The following is a 20,744-nucleotide window of genomic DNA, read 5'->3' on the forward strand; positions in this document are numbered from 1 at the left end:
TCAAGTACCTAACCGTGCAATTTAAGAATGGTGCTGATAAAGGCAGGATCCCAGGATTTCCTCCAGGGGAAAGAGAAGGGAAAAAATATAGGCCACTCTTAGCTTTTAAAAAGTTCCAAAATCAAAATGGCATTGGACTTCTCAAAGACAAAAATGGACCAGTGTCCAAATTCTGAGGGGAAACAATTCACATCCAGCACTGGATTTCTGGGTGAACTGTTGTTGGGTGTGACAGAGCAGACACTTGAACATGCCAGTCTCCTAGTGTCTGCAAGTCTCTCTCTCTCTCTCTCTCTTTTTTTCTCAAAGATGTGCTCTGGCAAAACAGAAGAATAAACAGTTAAAATCACAGGAAGAAGGTAAAAAGTAATTGTGAAAAGGGATGATTTTAAGAAATAGTGGCATCAGAAGAAATGGCTAATTGCCACACTAGGCTCATACACAGACTCTCATTCACTCTCATATACGTTCTCACACTCACATGCATATTGTTACACACATTCACCCATGTGTTCTCCCTCACACATAATCTCACACTCAAACACACTCAAACTCACAACCACTCACTCACACACAGCCCACTCTCCATATACTCTCACATTCTCAACACACTCACATTCTCTCACACAACTTTCACACTCATCCTCTTACATTCTTACATATTTTCACACACTCTAACATGTTCTCTCACACACATTTGCTCCCACACATAACTATAAGCACTCTTTCACACGCTTGCCCACACACTCTCATGCTCACATACATTCACATTCTTGTACTCTTTCACACACATTCTAACAAGCACATTCTTTCAATACGTGCTGTTATACAGATTTTCACTTCTACATTCTTTTCCATAATCACAAATGTGTACTCTCATCCAATACACATCCTCACACTTACACTCAAGTACTCTTTCATACATGCATTCTCACATATTTCAACACATACACCCATATGCAATCCTCATATTCACTCTTGCAACCACTCACACACCCTCACACACATATTCTCTCACAACTCTCTCCTACATTCTCATTCACGTGCTTGCACACACTCACAATCCCATGCTCACAACCTATTTCACGTTACCACACACACTTTCACATACTCTCACACACACGCAGACAGTATCTCACGTCTTCTCACAACATTCTCATACACACTCTCTCACATTCTCTCACATTCAACACATGATTTTCTCACGTACGCACCACCTCTCTGTCACACGCCCAGTCCCCGTTATCACACACGCACAGCCCAGTCTCTCATACATGCATTCTCACAAATATTTTCATACTTCCACTCACACATACTCTCAGATATACACTATCTCACAAATATATTCTCTTATACAACTCTCAAACTCACAATTCCCTTTTACACACAGAGTTCTCACGCACATTCTCACACCTTCACACTCCTACATACATGCACTCTTATTTTTTTATATGCACTCTTACATACACACTCTCATACATTTTATTACACATACATTTGCCAACAGACTCTCAAGTACATTCTTTCTTCTTTTCTTAATGTGTATTTTTTTATGTGTTCATTTGTGAGAGAGAGAGTGCACAAGCAGGGGGAGCTGTGGCAGAGGGGGCCGGAGAAGCAGACTCCCCACTGAGCCCGGATCCCCAATGGGGACTCAATCCTGGGACCTCGAGATCATGACCTGAGCCCAAGGAATATGTTTAATCATCTGAGCCATCCAGGCACCCCTCAAATACATCCTCACACACACATTGTCTCACACGCACGTTCTTTCTTTCTCTTTCATCTCATCACAGAGTCTCATCTATCTGAAGTCTAGGAACTCCACAGCTTTTCAGTTCAATGTTATATTTCCCATCACATACTGAAATAAGTTAGACTGTCCCAAACTGAGGCCTTGAAAAGTGACCGTTATTGGTCCTGGTTGGTCAGGGACCCAGTACTGACCCAGTCAGTGACAGCCTGGGATTTGTGGTCAAGTTTAATACACAGGGACTCTGCACCTGAGGAAGCTGAAAAGCTGAGTGCTCAGCAGACATCCACAAAGATGCATCTGATAGCCATCAGATATTCACTGGAGTTCCCATTACAAATGGGACGCGTGCTGGGACCTGTGTACACTCTTTCCTGTTCTCAAAGGATTAACAGTCTATTTGGCAAGACGAAATAGAACAAAAGAAATTATTCATACAACAAGATAGCAAGAATCTCAGTTCGGGATAATGAAAAAGTTCTGGAGATGGACGGTGGTGACGGCTGCACATTCATGTGAATGTAACGCCCTTCAACTCTATACTTAACAGTGGTTGCCATAGTAATTTGTGTGTATTTTATCATCGTCATCACCATCATCATCAAGACCACTAATGAAAATGTGAGTAGATGCTGAAGCTACCAGTGCTACTGGCATTTAGAGGCCAAAGTAACCACCCAGGGTTTAGGTGGGGAGGGCATCTTGCTCCATTGCCAGTATGAGAATTAAGATCTAGCCTGTTTTCTGAGATGTTAGGAGTCACATCCAGGAAAGGGAACATGTGAAAATACTGCTTACAACCCTGTGGCTCACACCATGAAGCTTCTAGAAACTGGATGCAGCTGTCACGTATGGTCCTTCAAGGCATCAGCAGTTGGGTCAGCCCAGCCCAACTCACCTCACTAGGCCAAGTCATGATTAGGCCAAGTCATGATTAGGGGCCTTGAACAAGGCAGAGCAACTAGAGTGCCTTCCCTCTTGGGGTGATTTCTAGAGCAGTTTCTAGAAGGTGTCTTGCTGCTGTCAGCCTGATGTCTGGCCAGCCTGCAGCTCCTCCCAGGCCTGCCAGCACCAGCTGCAGGCCCCCAGAGCTCTGCTAGGTTGTCCAGATGCTGGACACCGAGGCTGCCTAGGGCCTCTGGTCCTCCAGGTCCCTTACACACTGGGAGCCCTACACTGACCCTCACCCCCTGGGTGGGTGCAGATAGTACCTCGCAGTCTCCTCCTCCACAGGAAGACTCTCAGCAGTGGAGGGGAGAAGAACCCTATGTAGGAGCAGCCCTTACCTACCCACCCCCACCCCCGGCTGAGAGAGGGTAAAGAGCAAATAAAGGAATAGCCAGGTACACTAGTCCAGTCATGCCAAGTCCACACCTTTGACCTCCATTCCCTAATCTCATCTTATGGACATATATGATTCAGTTTCTTTGATGATATAACTAAAGATATTTGGTCTCCTTGTGCCACCACAGCAGAGTGTACCCCAAGAGGATTTTGGTTGGCATGTTTCACGTACCATGTAGTGAACCAGATAGCTCCCTCTCACAGCAAGTTGCTCTCTGAAGTAACACCTGATGACTACCACTAAATGCAATGCTTGAAGATTAAAAACATTTCTTTTCATAGGAAGGCCTAAAATCTATTTCAAGTTCAAAAAGAAAGAAAAAAAGGGAAGATCCTACTAGAAGTGCAGAAGTATGTATAGCAATGCTTTCTTGGAGTCAAGGTGGAATAAGCATTATATTGAGAACGAGAGCTTCATTTTGAGAAATATGCAGCAAGAAACTGGACTTGACATTAAAGCAAGAGATTTACTTCACATTCCTTCACTTTGGGAAGGTCTTCATCCATGATGCACAACACTTACAGCAAATAAACAATGCTTTGGCAGGAGTACTGCTGGGATGCATGTAAGCTGCCGTGGCATTTCCCAGAAAAATTCTTTTTAAGAATCTCAATAGTCCATGGGTAAAATGGGATGCTCATTAAAACGTGGCATAGCATATTCCATAGGATCTAAAGGACTATCTAGAAGAGGAAGTTATTTTGATTAAATACCTTTAAAAGTAGAATTAGAACATTTTTTAAAAACCATTTTTGTCTTACAGGATGTTTTTTCAAATCCAGGAAGCTTTTGTTGGGGTTTTAAAATGGCCATCATGACAATTAAACTTCCCAGTGAACCAGGGTTCCCCGAAGTTGGTGGTTGGATGATCCCACCTGGGGACAGAAGTGAGCAACACTTGCAGGATGAAGCAGAGGACAGCCATTTTCCTTCTGTCCTTGAACGTGGAGAAGCAGCAGAGGCAAAGCTTCAAACACCTGGCCATGGACTGGAGAGAAGAATGTCAGAAAACATGGCCCGTGGGGGGTGTTGGAATATAGAAGGGTCACCCGGATCCTCCAGCCTGTCCACTCTGCTGTTCTGAAAGGTCACTTCTAAGCTGCTGGTCTCCATTGGGTAACCATCTTTCATAGGATTTTGATTTTATTTATTTATTTGTTTATTTATTTATTTAAGGTGTGGAGGGGCAGAGGGAGAAAGATAATCTTTTTTTTTTTTAATTGGAGTTCGATTTGCCAACATGTAGTATAACACCCAGTGCTTATCCCGTCAAGTGCCCCCCTCAGTGCCCATCACCCAGTCGCCCCGTCTTCCCGCCCACCTCCCCTTTCCACTACTCCTTGTTCATTTCCCAGAGTTAGGAGTCTCTCATGTCCTGTCACTCTCTCTGATATTTCCCACTCATTTTCTCTCCTTTCCCCTTTAATCCCTTTCACTATTTTTTATATTCTCCGAATGAAAGAAACCATATAATGTTTGTCCTTCTCCGATTGACTTACTTCACTCAGCATAATACCCTCCAGTTCCATCCACATTGAAGCAAACGGTGGGTATTTGTCATTTCTAATGGCTGAGGAATATTCCATTGTATATATAGACCACATCTTCTTTATCCATTCATCTGTCGAAGAACATCGAGGCTCCTTCCATAGTTTGGCTCTTGTGGCCATCGCTGCTATAAACATCGGGGTGCAGGTGTCCCAGAGTTTCAATGCATCTGTATCTTTGGGGTAAATCCCCAGCAGTGCAATTGCTGGGTCATAGGGCAGGTCTATTTTTAACTCTTTGAGGAACCTCCACAGTTTTCCAGAGTGGCTGCACCAGTTCACATTCCCACCAACAGTGCAAGAGGGTTCCCCTTTCTCCACATCCTCTCCAACATTTGTTGTTTCCTGTCTTATTAATTTTCCCCATTCTCACTGGTGTGAAGTGGTATCGGAGAGAGAGAATCTTAAGCAAGCACCGCACCCTGTGGAGAGCCCAACGTGGAGCTCAATCTCACCACCCTGAGATCATGACCTGAGCTAAAATCGAGAGTAAGACACTTAACCCACTAAGCAACCCAGACACCCCTGATTTTATTCTTGGTGCCCATTCTGTATTCTCTGAATGTTCTGTAATGAGAAGTGTCTAATTTTTAATCAGAAAAAAAAATCAATGAAACATGAAAGCAAACCTGGCAACATGGACATGGTCAATGAGCTGTCACTAGCCTGTGTTGTCTCTCTCCTTTCCCATGTGCCCTTTATAAAAAGACAGGAGGGTAGGATGACTGCTGGTCCCTTTGTCCCATCCCCTGTGATTCTGGGTACAGCCTTCCTTTGCAACACACAAACACAACACAACAGAAGGCAGTGGTGCCTTCACCCAGGTCACCGAATTCCCTCCTGGCTTCTGAGAGGCTCCCCTCCATCTCCCCTTCCCCCAAGACCAGGATTCCTCAGTGTTTCATACCCAACAAAATGTACAAGTCTGCGTCAACACCATCCCCAGAGAACTGACATTCTGAAAAGCAGTCTGCCAAGTCATGCCATGGTAGCAACAATGTTGATGACAGTATGACAATCAGCCCTTTACAGACACTTGCATTTTGAAAAGGAGATCCGGGGCATTCCCCAAAAGAAGGACCAGAGGTAGAATGTATGCCGCACGAGGAAAGTGTTTCCCATGGGTGTGGATCGGCTGTTCTGAGTTGACGGGACATCACCATGCAGGCAGCCCCTCGGAGGCAGACTAACTGTGTACAGACCTCTCACCATGCATGTTTTATGTGCTAAAAACATTTTCAACCCGAATTTCAAATTAGAAAAGGGAAATGAAATAATTTTATTATTAACGTTCATACCAACCTAGAGAACAACATCTAATTTATTCAAAAGCTGTATCACTTAAGATTCTGTTGGAACCTTCTCCCTCCTCTCAATGACTTCTGCCCAACCCTCTCACATACTGACATCCCTGGCTCATCAAGAGACAGCTGGACGTTTAGGTAAGCTATCTGAGCTAGCTCAGCCTTTGATGAGTGCCACGTTAGTGACAGCGTTAGTCACTGTCAACCAACAGGACAGGAACTATGCGGTGAGCAGAGCTGGACTGCTGAGGGCTGCTGCGCTTACACATTTGGAAGAAGGTGGACCTGATTTCTGAAGGCTGTGTGTGAGCCATAACTACCCAACCACAAAAGAAGCCATCAGGCAGGTGCCCAGCTGGCTGCTCTGCGGGCGTCTCCTGGGAGCCCACTCGTGGCCTCTGGGAAGGAGGCCCCAGAAGAAGGGCACCATCTGCTGGCCTGGGTCTCCCCTGTAGGTGGAACTAATTCAGCTGCACACTGCACTACTTGTTGTTTCGCTTTTGTTTAGGGATTAGTTTTCACAGGAAGTTAAACCTTCTTCTAAATACAGAAGATGAATGCCTGTTTAAATAGTCTGAAAAATTTACAACGAAATGATATCTTGAAGTACAAGAGGTTAACAAACATTTCTAGTGTTTGTATTGTCCATAATATTTTCAAGTGGAGAAGAAATAATGTCTATGAAACCCTAAACTCTAAGTAAACTTATCATGGAGCATGATCCCACATGTGGTCCTGGAGAAAGTGATGTAGATGTCACCCTGTGTCTGAACCCCTGCCATAGCTCCCAGTGGTTTTGCGCACAGGTGCCTGTGATGGAGAGGTGTGCTCCCAAATGCCCCTGGTGGAGAGCTGTGCCCAAAGGTGCCTATGATGGAGAGATGTGCCCACAGGTGCCTGTGTGCCCACAAGTGCCCCTGGTGGAGAGATGTGCCCCCAGTGGAGGGCTCTGTGTGCAGGTGACCCTGATGGAGACCTTCCCTGCAGATGCCCCAGGCCGTCGGTGCCTTCAGCTCATGCTGCCACCATGTCACCTCCACCTCCACTGGCACCAGGACCTCAGTGGAGAAAGCCTGGTAGAAGGATTCCTGTTCACACGACTCCTCTCAGGACTACCTGTTACCTCTTAGAGGTTAAAAATCTCTCATGGATTTTCAGATCCTACAAGCTGAGTCCTGTAAAGCCCAAGAGTACTCTGTGGATGGCTGGACTTTGCTCATCTTCTCTTGCACCACTGCCTTGCAGGGTGAGGGGGACTTTGCTGATTGACAACCCACGGACCGATAGCTAGGGCAGGACAGAGGGCATGAATGGGAGGGGGCGGGGGCAGGGCCCCCAGGACTCTGTTTATTGCCAATCAGAGCAACATTCTTGCAGAACCTGCGAGGTGCTGGCCACACCCCACACATGTGCAAATGCATTTAATAAAGAGGCAGGAGTGCTGCATGCCAAGGCTCAATGAGGGTGACAATCAGTGACAAAAAATACCGAGAACGGGCCATGCCTCTTGATTCAGGTTCCACTGCATGTGGGCCAGGGCATGAATGTCATGCAGAAAGGCTGGGGGCTCATGGCAAGCCTTCCTGGAGGCCAGGGTATCTGCATTTTTAATTCTGCTCTCATATTTGAAACACTCCTTCATATATTCATGGTGAAAAAATAAAACCGGTTATAGTGATACTAGAAGCCTTACCTCAAACCGTAAACCACTGTAGGTGCCAGCTAGGTGTCCCTGACCCAATGCTGGGCCACCGAGCTGTGGCACACTGAAATTCTGATACGGACTGATCCATGACGGGGACACTTCCAGAATCAGGATTTCAGAGTTGCAAGTCATGACGGGCCTCCTTCTGAGATTCAGAAGTGGTTATGTGTTTATGCATGATATTCTCCATTTTACGTGAGTTCCTTTCTAATGCTGCGAGCGTGTTGAAACATAAATGCTTCAAGCTTCTGTAAAAAACTTTAGCTTTTACCTTTCAGAAGGTTGTAAATTTTTCCTTATTACAAATTAATACAATCCATTGAAGAAAGTTCACATGAGCAAAGATGAAGAAATAAATAATCCCTGGGATCTCACCATTCATAAATGGATGTCTATGACTCTATATGCACTGCTGAGCATGACAATTTTTAAAAATTCAGGTCTTACTGCATACACCATCACCACACACTTTTCCACTTACTACTTGACTGAATATTTTGCCAGATTTCCCCAGCTTTTTCTAAACTATCAGTAATTTAAAAACAAAATAAAGCAAATTAATCATCATTACCCTCGGAAGTATTAAGAATTCTAACTTGTCTAGTAGCTTCCTTGCACCATTACAGATGGTGCCAGTTACCTCAGAACCAAGCAAAATGGGGAGAGCCAGCTGGCAAAGGTCACGTCTGGTCCTCACAGTTTCCTGGACTGAGGATGTTTTAAAACCTCAGAAGATGGGAATGAAGGAGGGCACGTGATGAAATGAGCACTGGATGTTATAGAAGAAGGATGAATCCCTGAAACTCCAAAACCTCTGAAACTAAAAATACATTATACATTAATTGAATTTAGATGAAAAAAATAAATAAAATAAAAACAAAACCTCAGAAGACAGCGTACCCTCCTGTTCCCACCTCCAGCATCTCTGTCCACGCTTCCCGATGGCTGGGTCCAGGAGGTATTTTTATGGCACTGTGCATGCACTTCACTGTCCTGGTTAGGTGTCTTATTAGTTAGGCCCGCTGCTGCTTCGGTGTAACCGTGTCCTCTCCCAACTGAGATACCTGCCACTGGTCCTCGTTCTGAAGTCCTCTCCTTAGAGATACAATGAGACGAGCTGAACACCATGCCCACTCGCTGCACTCTGCCTCTGCCTACTTCTCAGGACAAGCACAGGCTAAAGACAGCAGCTTGACATGCAGGCACTTGGTCAACTCTGCCTTCGGTGACTGAGCAACTCGAGTGCTTGGAAAACACAGATCCTTCATCTCAACAAGAAGGTGTCCTGGGCAGTGCTGGGCTCTCGCCCTCTCCCCGGGGTCCTGGGCCTCTGCCGAGGGAACATCCATGAGCTGCAGGAAAGCAAAGGAGACGTGATAAGTGTTATTTCTTGGTGCTACAAAGTCCTAACACCCAAAACGTATTTTCAATGTATTGTTTTTTTGTTTTTTTTTTTAATGTTGCTTTTTTAAAACTTTCAATCCATGTTCTCATTTTGGGCTGAGGAAACAGCACTACATTTAGAACCAACCAAGGTGATGTGTGTATTAGGGCTCTCCAGAGAAATAGAGCCAACAGGATGTGTGTGTATACAGCTAGTGATCTAAGTGATGATCATGAGGCTGGTAAGTACAGCATCTGCAATCGGATGGCAGGCTGGAGACCCAGCACAAGTTGGTGTTGCAGGTGAGTCCGACAGCTGGCAGAATTTCTTCTTTTCAGAAGGTCAGTCCTTTTCCATTAAGGCCTTTAACTGATTAGATAAGACCCATCACATAATGCAGGGAAATCTGCTTTTCTCAGTCTGTTAAATGTTAAATGATTTAAATGTTAATTTTATTCAAAAAACACCTGCACAGGACATTCAGAAAAATGTTGGACCAAATACTTGGGCACCACGGCCCAGCCAGGTTGACATATAAGATTAACCCTCGCAATGTGCTTCAGATGCTCTTGGGTCATACCTTGTGTGACTTTCAAAAAGTGGCCTAAAAACACAACACTTCCAGGGACATCAGAATAAGTCTGTGAGTGTGCCCCTGTCTGAGTATACACACTTCATGTGGCCCCTTCTCTAGTAGGAGCATGTAAGACAGAGGTCCAACTAGGACCCCCTGGTTTGTTCTTTACCTCCTGTTACAGCCCTTCCAGGTGGACACAGTGATCCTGCTGTTTCCCATCCTCCATCTATAGGTTGTACTCACTCACGTGTCCTGGCTGTCTTCTCCACCTGTCTTACCTATGTCCCACGGTGTGTATTTGGAATTGTACTTCAAGGCCGCCACCATCCCTCCCTGGGAACGCCTAGAAGCCTCTAACCTGGATTACCTACCTTCCCATCCCTGGCCTCTCAGACACCAAGACAGGTACTTTAATACCTCTGTGAATTCATTTGATGGGTTACCACGCTTTTAAAATGTCTCTCACAATATATGCCCTGCTTTCTATTCCTACTACTACTGCCCATGCCCAGGCCCAGAGCATTGAGGCCTACACGGTGATGTAGCTTCTGATCTGCCATCCCTGCTCCAGCCTCACCTGCTCAGGACAGGGCTGTTCTCTAAAACACAATTTTGTCATTCTTCTGCTGAAAGGCTTTCAGGGGTTTCAGGAGCCTTCACCGTGAGCCCTAAGCTTCTCGACCTAGTATATGAAACCACAACACCAGTATTTTCTTTTACATCCCAAACGTTTCTTATATTCCCATTATGAGTTGAATTGTGTCTCCCCACCACACCAAACAAGATATGTTGATGGCCTAACTCCCAGGACCTCTATTTGGACATAGGATCTTTGTAGAGGTGACCAGGTTTAAATGAGACCACTAGGGTGGGTCCCAATCCACCATTACTGGTATCTGCACAAAAATGGGAAATCTGGACACCGAGACAGATGCACACAGTGAAGATGGTATGAAGAAGGCAGAGGTCAGGGAGAAACGTCAATAAGCCAAGGATCACCAGAGATTGTCAGAGGCTAGGAAAGAGGCATGAGACAGGCTGCTTCCACAAGTCCAGAGAACAGCCAACCCCACCAGCACCTGGACCCTGATTTCTAGCCTCCAGCCCGTGAGAGGATGTGTAAGCTGGTCAGTCTGTGGTTGTCACAGCAGCCCCAGCACCCGGAAACCACTCCCCACATGCTGGCCACTGGTTCATTTCTCATGTGCCCAGACGAGGCCACAGCAGCATGGGTACTCATACCACTTCCTGTGCTGGATGTCTTTCCCTCCCTCGACCCCCTGGCTAACTTCTACTCTTTCGGTCTCGATTCCCTATGCTGCTCCCTCATAAGAGGGAACAGTTGAGCTCTTTCTCCAACCACCAATTTTAAGCTGGCCTCTGCCAATCCACGGAGAAGGGCTGTCCGTCAGGGTGATCAGGGTGCCCCGAGCTGCATCAATGAGAAGGCCGGGTTTGGGATGCTAGGAGGCACCACGATGCTCTGCCACCTGTCCCTTTCCCCAAGTGGAAGAGTCAGTGGACCTGGAGCCCCCTGCCGGCTTCCTCTCTCCATGTATGCCTCAAACTGCTGGCCAACACCCAGGACTCCATGTGGCTAACTGGGCTCCAGCCAGATGTCAAGAGTTGGATACAGGCCCCTGAGAAAGGTTGACTCCTTGGCTTTGTCTGAGCCCCACATGGGGCTTCACACACAGCTAGGAACACGGGTCATTCTATAATTCTCCCAGAAGACCACAGATGACTGGTACAGTCAGATTCAAGCACTCTTAGGTTTTGGTCTGGACTGCTGCTAAATCAGCAGGCCCCTCTCTAAATAAGGCCTGGCATGCATGTCCTCCCCAGAATGTTTCACTCCTTTTTTTGTGTTCTATCACTTTGCACATGTGTCTTCTGTAAGATCTTATTAGTCTGGTTAGTTATTTACTTGAATCTTTACTTTTGTTTCTTTGCCTCCCCCCGCCCCCCCAAAGAAAAACCTCACTCCCCATGGCTGGACTCTGAGCCTTTCAAAGACAGAGCCATTCTGTGCTTACCTTGCCATCTCTGCAGCCAAGCTCCCTACCTGGCTCATGCAAGTCCTCGCAGCAGAGCTCAGAAGCAGTTTGTACGAGGCAGAATTGAGCAGAACCACAGCAAGGTAGCCAGAAGGAGTGAAAGAGAGCCACTGTAACATGGATGATCCTGAGTGGATCGAGGATGGAAACTGGTGAAGCAGCTTCTCTTGTGATAGAGCAATGGTCACCAGATACACCCTACCCCTTTAACTTGGACAAGACACAAGAAACAAGGGTTTTCAGACACTGGATGATAAGCACAACAGGGTAGTGATTCCTGTGTGAAGGGAAACAAGCAAGTTGGTCCCTACGACTGCCCCCGGCTCACTGCCTGAAGAGACTGGGCAGGTTGCAATGCCCAGAGGGAGAGCCCAAGCAGCACCCAGTGGTCTCCCTGAGGACCACACGCATTGAGAAATTGGGGAGGCTAAGGCCTAGAACTCCCAGGGCAATGTACCAGAGAGGAGAGAGGCACAGAAGTCAGTAGAAGCTCCGTCTTGGTCTCAGCTGTGTACTGATCAGCACATGCATGTAATGCCAGGAAAGAACCACCAGAAAGATCCATCAGAAAAATTCTCAGCATTCACCGACCATGAAGTAACTCATGTTAACGAGGCTTGGAGCACTGAGTGGACTCACAGGCTACTCTCTCAGAAGTGAGGCCCATTGGCCCTGAACCAGGCATGGTTTGGGTTCTGCCTGACGCAGCTTCAAAGCAAGACCCGAAAGGATCAAATGTTTCCAAGTAATTTAATTTTGTCCCAGAATAAGATTAAAAAATATTTAAAGGAACACAAAAATATCCAGCACCTAAACTTCAAAATAAAGTATTTTTTACTTCACTTTTTACCATTTAAATATCCCATTCACCCACTTGTTATTGCAAACTTCTCTCTTACATGAGCAGATGGCATCATGGATGCACCATCAGTACATCCTTGAAGTTGTAAGGACAGACTTGTTTTGATCTGTCTATACTCTCTCATCAGGCTTCTTGACTAAAGGCCTAACATACCTCTTTGCCAGGGACACACCCTTAGAGAAGATGTCCTATAACAAAAGGAGACTCACGACCTGGCAAACTTGAATGGATAAAAATAACAAAGCAGAGTCTCTGAAATTACAACTCTCCCAGAAAATATGAGACATGTAGTTGCATAAAAGTTTCAGCCTGGGGTCTTGGCCCCAAGTACTCAATCCGAAGCAGATGAAAGGGACGAATTTTGATGACTTGTTCCTACTGCAGCAGCCAAGAATGGCCCAGACTTACTATCGGAATAGTATGAGGAAAAGCAAAATAATAATTACTGTGTGTGTTTATTTTATAGCCATTTGCAAATTGCATCAACTATAACAACTATAACATAGTAGTCACTTGATTGTTAATATGAAGAAAGAATCCTAAAGAAATTTAAAGACACTATCACTGTACTGAAAGGGAAGGGATCTGTCATCAAACAGATTATTTTAAATTTTCAGTGCTTAAGTATTGCCCTATCACTTGGACTTAAAATGTCACAGGCTGTAAATGCTGCCAGCAGCTTAAATGCACCACTGCAGAGGGCCTGGCCCTTGAGAGCACAACCTAAGCAGCCAAGAAGCAAACCAAGTAGAGACTCACGTTGAAGTCCTGGTGGTCACACTGTGCAGTTCATGGATACACACCCTCATCCGCAACAGTTAACTGGATTTTTCAGTCTTTCTTCTTTTTCCCTACATGACTTTATCATGAATGATGGTGGGTGGTGGGCTTTCAAACAGAGAAACTCCTGATCCTAGAGAACAAGATGTCTCATTAACTTCTCAAATATCCTTTATATGCCTTGGCAGTGGTTCAATTAGACATTTATTGGTCCCAGGAAGTGATCAGGGAATGGTTATTTTTTTTATTTATTTATTTTTTATTGGTGTTCAATTTACTAACATACAGAATAACACCCAGTGCCCGTCACCCATTCACTCCCACCCCCCGCCCTCCTCCCCTTCTACCACCCCTAGTTCGTTTCCCAGAGTTAGCAGTCTTTACGTTCTGTCTCCCTTTCTGATATTTCCCACACATTTCTTCTCCCTTCCCTTATTTTCCCTTTCACTATTATTTATATTCCCCAAATGAATGAGAACATATAATGTTTGTCCTTCTCCGACTGACTTACTTCACTCAGCATAATACCCTCCAGTTCCATCCACGTTGAAGCAAATGGTGGGTATTTGTCATTTCTAATAGCTGAGTAATATTCCATTGTATACATAAACCACATCTTCTTTATCCATTCATCTTTCGTTGGACACCGAGGCTCCTTCCACAGTTTGGCTATTGTGGACATTGCTGCTAGAAACATCGGGGTGCAGGTGTCCCGGCGTTTCATTGCATTTGTATCTTTGGGGTAAATCCCCAACAGTGCAATTGCTGGGTCGTAGGGCAGGTCTATTTTTAACTGTTTGAGGAACCTCCACACAGTTTTCCAGAGTGGCTGCACCAGTTCACATTCCCACCAACAGTGTAAGAGGGTTCCCTTTTCTCTGCATCCTCTCCAACATTTGTTGTTTCCTGCCTTGTTAATTTTCCCCATTCTCACTGGTGTGAGGTGGTATCTCATTGTAGTTTTGATTTGTATTTCCCTGATGGCAAGTGATGCAGAGCATTTTCTCATATGCATGTTGGCCATGTCTATGTCTTCCTCTGTGAGATTTCTGTTCATGTCTTTTGCCCATTTCATGATTGGATTGTTTGTTTCTTTGGTGTTGAGTTTAATAAGTTCTTTATAGATCTTGGAAACTAGCCCTTTATCTGATACGTCATTTGCAAATATCTTCTCCCATTCTGTAGGTTGTCTTTGAGTTTTGTTGATTGTATCCTTTGCTGTGCAAAAGCTTCTTATCTTGATGAAGTCCCAATAGTTCATTTTTGCTTTTGTTTCTTTTGCCTTCGTGGATGTATCTTGCAAGAAGTTACTATGGCCGAGTTCAAAAAGGGTGTTGCCTGTGTTCTTCTCTAGGATTTTGATGGAATCTTGTCTCACATTTAGATCTTTCATCCATTTTGAGTTTATCTTTGTGTATGGTGCAAGAGAGTGGTCTAGTTTCATTCTTCTGCATGTGGATGTCCAATTTTCCCAGCACCATTTATTGAAGAGACTGTCTTTCTTCCAATGGATAGTCTTTCCTCCTTTATCGAATATTAGTTGACCATAAAGTTGAGGGTCCACTTCTGGGATCTCTATTCTGTTCCACTGATCTATGTGTCTGTTTTTGTGCCAGTACCACACTGTCTTGATGACCACAGCTTTGTAGTACAACCTGAAATCTGGCATTGTGATGCCCCCAGCTATAGTTTTCTTTTTTAAAATTCCCCTGGCTATTCGGGGTCTCTTCTGATTCCACACAAATCTTAAAATAATTTGTTCTAACTCTCTGAAGAAAGTCCATGGTATTTTGATAGGGATTGCATTAAACGTGTATATTGCCCTGGGTAACATTGACATTTTCACAATATTAATTCTGCCAATCCATGAGCATGGAATATTTTTCCATCTCTTTGTGTCTTCCTCAATTTCTTTCAGAAGTGTTCTATAGTTTTGAGGGTATAGATCCTTTACATCTTTGGTGAGGTTTATTCCTAGGTATCTTATGCTTTTGGGTGCAATTGTAAATGGGATTGACTCCTTAATTTCTCTTTCTTCAGTCTCATTGTTAGTGTATAGAAATGCCACTGACTTCTGGGCATTGATTTTGTATCCTGCCACGCTACCGAATTGCTGTATGAGTTCTAGCAATCTTGGGGTGGAGGCTTTTGGGTTTTCTATGTAGAGTATCATGTCATCGGCGAAGAGGGAGAGTTTGACTTCTTCTTTGCCAATTTGAATGCCTTTAATGTCTTTTTGTTGTCTGATTGCTGAGGCTAGGACTTCCAGTACTATGTTGAATAGCAGTGGTGAGAGTGGACATCCCTGTCTTGTTCCTGATCTTAGGGGAAAGGCTCCCAGTGCTTCCCCATTGAGAATGATATTTGCTGTGGGGTTTTCATAGATGGCTTTTAAGATGTCGAGGAATGTTCCCTCTATCCCTACACTCTGAAGAGTTTTGATCAGGAATGGATGCTGTATTTTGTCAAATGCTTTCTCTGCATCCAATGAGAGGATCATATGGTTCTTGGTTTTTCTCTTGCTGATATGATGAATCACATTGATTGTTTTACGGGTGTTGAACCAGCCTTGTGTCCCAGGGATAAATCCTACTTGGTCATGGTGAATAATTTTCTTAATGTACTGTTGGATCCTATTGGCCAGTATCTTGTTGAGAATTTTTGCATCCATGTTCATCAGGGATATTGGTCTGTAATTCTCCTTTTTGGCGGGGTCTTTGTCTGGCTTTGGAATTAAGGTGATGCTGGCTTCATAGAACGAATTTGGAAGTACTCCATCTCTTTCTATCTTTCCAAACAGCTTTAGGAGAATAGGTATGATTTCTTCTTTAAACGTTTGATAAAATTCTTCTGGGAAGCCATCTGGCCCTGGACTCTTGTGTCTTGGGAGGTTTTTGATGACTGCTTCAATTTCCTCCCTGGTTATTGGCCTGTTCAGGTTTTCTATTTCTTCCTGTTCCAGTTTTGGTAGTTTGTGGCTTTCCAGGAATGCGTCCATTTCTTCTAGATTGCCTAATTTATTGGCGTATAGCTGTTCATAATATGTTTTTAAAATCGTTTGTATTTCCTTGGTGTTGGTGGTGATCTCTCCTTTCTCATTCATGATTTTATTAATTTGCGTCTTCTCTCTCTTCTTTTTAATAAGGCTGGCTAATGGTTTATCTATCTTATTAATTCTTTCAAAGAACCAACTCCTGGTTCTGTTGATCTGTTCCACAGTTCTTCTGGTCTCGATTTCGTTGAGTTCTGCTCGAATCTTTATTAACTCCCTTCTTCTCTTGGGTGTAGGATCTATTTGCTGTTTTTTCTCTAGCTCCTTTATCTGTAAGGTTAGCTTTTGTATTTGAGTTCTTTCCAGTTTTTGAATGGATGCTTGTATTGCGATGTATTTCCCCCTTAGGACTGCTTTTGCTGCATCCCAAAGATTTTGAACGGTTGTATCTTCATTCTCATTAGTTTCCATGAATCTTTTTAATTCTTCCTTAATTTCCTGGTTGACCCTTTTATCTTTTAGCAGGATGGTCCTTAACCTCCACGTGTTTGAGGTCCTTCCAAACTTCTTGTTGTGATTTAGTTCTAATTTCAAGGCATTATGGTCCGAGAATATGCAGGGGACAATCCCAATCTTTTGGTATCGGTTCAGACCCGATTTGTGACCCAATATGTGGTCTATTCTGGAGAAAGTTCCATGTGCGCTTGAGAAGAATGTGTATTCAGTTGAGTTTGGATGTAAAGTTCTGTAGATATCTGTGAAATCCATCTGGTCCAGTGTATCATTTAAAGCTCTCGTTTCTTTAGAGATGTTTTGCTTAGAAGACCTATCGAGTATAGAAAGAGCTAGATTGAAGTCACCAAGTATAAGTGTATTATTATCTAAGTATTTCTTCACTTTGGTTAATAATTGATTTATATATTTGGCAGCTCCCACATTCGGGGCATATATATTGAGGATTGTTAAGTCCTCTTGTTGAATAGATCCTTTAAGTATGATATAGTGTCCCTCTTCATCTCTCACTACAGTCTTTGGGGTAAATTTTAGTTTATCTGATATAAGGATGGCTACCCCTGCTTTCTTTTGAGGACCATTCGAATGGTAAATGGTTCTCCAACCTTTTATTTTCAGGCTGTAGGTGTCCTTCTGTCTAAAATGAGTCTCTTGTAGACAGCAAATAGATGGGTCCTGCTTTTTTATCCAGTCTGAAACCCTGCGCCTTTTGATGGGGTCATTAAGCCCGTTCACATTCAGAGTTACTATTGAGAGATATGAGTTTAGTGTCATCATGATATCTATTCAGTCTTTGTTTTTGTGGACTGTTCCACTGAACTTCTTCTTAAAGGGGAATTTTAAGAGTCCCCCTTAAAATTTCTTGCAGAGCTGGTTTGGAGATCACATATTCTTTTAGTTGCTGCCTGTCTTGGAAGCTCTTTATCTCTCCTTCCATTTTGAATGAGAGCCTTGCTGGATAAAGTATTCTTGGTTGCATGTTCTTCTCATTTAGGACCCTAAATATATCCTGCCAGCCCTTTCTGGCCTGCCAGGTCTCTGTGGAGAGGTCTGCTGTTACCCTAATACTCCTCCCCATAAAAGTCAGGGATTTCTTGTCTCTTGCTGCTTTAAGGATCTTCTCTTTATCTTTGGAATTTGCAAGCTTCACAATTAAATGTCGAGGTGTTGAACGGTTTTTATTGATTTTAGGGGGGTATCTCTCTATTTCCTGGATCTGAATGCCTGTTTCCCTTCCCAGATTAGGAAAGTTTTCAGCTAGAATTTGTTCAAATACATATTCTGGCCCTCTGTCCCTTTCGGCGCCCTCGGGAACTCCAATTAAACGTAGGTTTTTCTTCCTCAGGCTGTCGTTTATTTCCCTTAATCTATCTTCATGGTCTTTTAATTGTTTGTCTCTTTTTTCCTCAGTTTCCCTCTTTGCTATCAACTTGTCTTCTAGGTCACTCACTCGTTCTTCCACCTCGTTAACCCTCGTCGTTAGGACTTCTAGTTTGGATTGCATCTCATTCAATTGATTTTTAATTTCTGCCTGATTAGCTCTAAATTCTGCAGTCATGAAGTCTCTTGAGTCCTTTATACTTTTTTCTAGAGCCACCAGTAGCTGTATAATAGTGCTTCTGAATTGGCTTTCTGACATTGAATTGTAATCCAGATTTTGTAACTCTGTGGGAGAGAGGACTGTTTCTGATTCTTTCTTTTGAGGTGAGGTTTTCCTTCTAGTCATTTTGCTCAGTGCAGAGTGGCCGAAAGCAAGTTGTATTGGGAAAAAGAGAAAAAGAGAGGAAAGAAAGAAGGAAAGAAAAGAGAAAGAGAGAAAAAAAGGGAAGAAAAAAAAACGAAAAAAAAAAAAAGAGAGAGAAGAAAAAGAGAAAGAAAAGAAAGGAGAAAAAAAGGGGGTGGGGGAAGGAAACAAATCAAAAAGCAAAACAAAACAACAACAAAAAAAAAGAAGAAGAACCACCGGGGAGTATCTTCTGATTCTGTGTTCTTTAAGTCCCTTGGCTTCTCCTGGAAGTTGTCAGTCAGTCTAGCTGGTCTTCTGGGGGAGGGGCCTGCTGTGCTGATTCTCAGGTGTTAGCAGTTGGGGGAGCTGCTGTGCCCCTGCCTGGTGCAGGGCTCAGTGGGGGTTGTTTACCCCCTGAGGCCGCAGGAGGAACAGCCCCAGTGGCGGGGCAGCTCTGGAAACCTGGATTCAGCTCCGGCAGGAACTCCGTCTGCAGGGCCTGGAGGCTCCGGGGCGGGGCCGCTGATGTGCTCAGCTGGGGCAGGAGCGTCCTCGCTGTCCTGGGCCCTCCCGGCCTCTGCCTGTCCCGGGGGAGGCGGGATCCGGGGCTGTGTCCCGGCGCCCTGTGCTCCGGAGCCTGCGCTGGTGGATTCGCGCTCCCGGGCCGCGCAGCCCCCTCCGCGGAGCCGCCGCCCGAGCCCCTCCGAGCTGCTCCTGGAACCGCGCAGCCCCCTCTGCACGGAGCCTCTTCCTCTGCCCGAGCCCCTCCGAGCTGCTCCCGGGGCCGCGCAGCCCCCTCCGCGGAGCCGCCGCCCGAGCCCCTCCAGCTGCTCCGGGTCCCGCCGGGTCCCGCCGTGCGCGCTGCAGCCCTTAGGGAGCTCGGCGCACTCTCCTGGGTGCGCAGTTGCTGTTACTGTCCCCGGGAGCCCGAGGGCATCCTCGCCCTCCCGGGTCCTGCTCCACCTCCCTGGAGCCTCTTTCCGCCCGGGAAGGTCGGTGCAGCTCCTGCGTCTCCGGGACGGGGCTCTCCTGTCCTGGGGACCCTCGCCCCGGCCTCAGCCCGGCTCCTCGCGGGCCCCTCCCCCTTGGAGGCCTTTGTTCCTTTATTTCTTTTTCCCGTCTCCTACCTTGATAGAAGCACGAACTCTTCTCACTGTTGCATTCCAGCTGGTCTCTCTTTAAACCTCAGGCCGAATTCATAGATTTTCAGGATGATTGGAAGGTTTTCTAGGTAGTTTGGTGGAGACAGGTGATTTGGGGACCCTACTCCTCCGCCATCTTGCTCCTCCCCCCCTCAGGGAATGGTTATAATCACAGCAATGGGAAGTACATGGATGGAGCCCACCAATCCGCTGGTAGTATGTGAATTCAGAGAATACTCTAGGGTCTCCATCCAGAGTTCTGTGAAGGCCTTGTTTTGTAGCTGTTCATTTCATCCCCTCGGCCAGTCACCTGTTGGATTCCTAATGTGGAAAGAAGTAAATCCAGCCAGGATGCTCCCTCCAGAGGCTACCTCTTCCATGCCCTCACATCTCCCCTTGCCTACTACCTACCTCCTTGGTATCTTCTCCTCCCTGAAAGGAAAGGAACAACATTTGAACATCACAAGGGTGCTGGTGAGTGTGTGTGTGTGTGGGGGGGAGGGCGGAGTCTCATCCAGAAATCCCTGTCTTTGCTCTCTGTGTGGGCCACTCAGAGGAGCTTGTCAAGGATGCAGATTCCCAGGCTTGCTCCAGAGTTACTGAGACAAGATCTGCATTTCCACAAGACTCACAGTTCATTTGTGGGCATGCTGACATTTCAGAAGCACTGGGCTAGTGACGCTGTGGGACCACGAAATGTTAATGACTACAGAAAACTGGCTGGGCCTAAGGGCAATTGTGGGAAAGAAGGCAAAGTGAACAAAAATACAATTGAGAGAAAAGTAGGAAGGAAGGAAGGAAAGCAGATGGGAAGAGAAAGAAAACAGGAATGGACAGAGAGAATGCACATGAATTGGATTTGTATTAATTTATTGATATGGATATGACTCTGAATGATCAAGGGCTGTGAACAATGGCCAAGACTTCGGGTCTAATAAAAAAATGCAATTAGCATTAACTTGTTCTCTGGTTATTCAATTTAATAAGAAGCTTAATAACTGAGTTTCTATTGATAGGTATTTCCTTGCTGCCTCTTTGCAAGAATTCAGGGAACTAC

At 45.1% G+C, this 20,744-nt stretch overlaps 1 long non-coding RNA gene across 1 annotated transcript; it reads right to left on the reverse strand.

Moving 5' to 3' along the window:
- Nucleotides 1-5,893: 5,893 nt before the first annotated feature.
- LOC118351171 (uncharacterized) lies at nt 5,894-19,823 on the reverse strand. The gene is made up of 3 exons (XR_004806144.2): nt 19,673-19,823; nt 13,294-13,447; nt 5,894-9,006 (listed from the first exon to the last, which is right to left on the reverse strand). It is a non-coding gene; the product is annotated as an uncharacterized LOC118351171 (long non-coding RNA).
- Nucleotides 19,824-20,744: the final 921 nt, after the last annotated feature.

This window comes from Canis lupus, chromosome 1, assembly GCF_003254725.2.
Source record: "Canis lupus dingo isolate Sandy chromosome 1, ASM325472v2, whole genome shotgun sequence".
NCBI classification, from domain to species: Eukaryota; Metazoa; Chordata; class Mammalia; order Carnivora; family Canidae; genus Canis; species Canis lupus.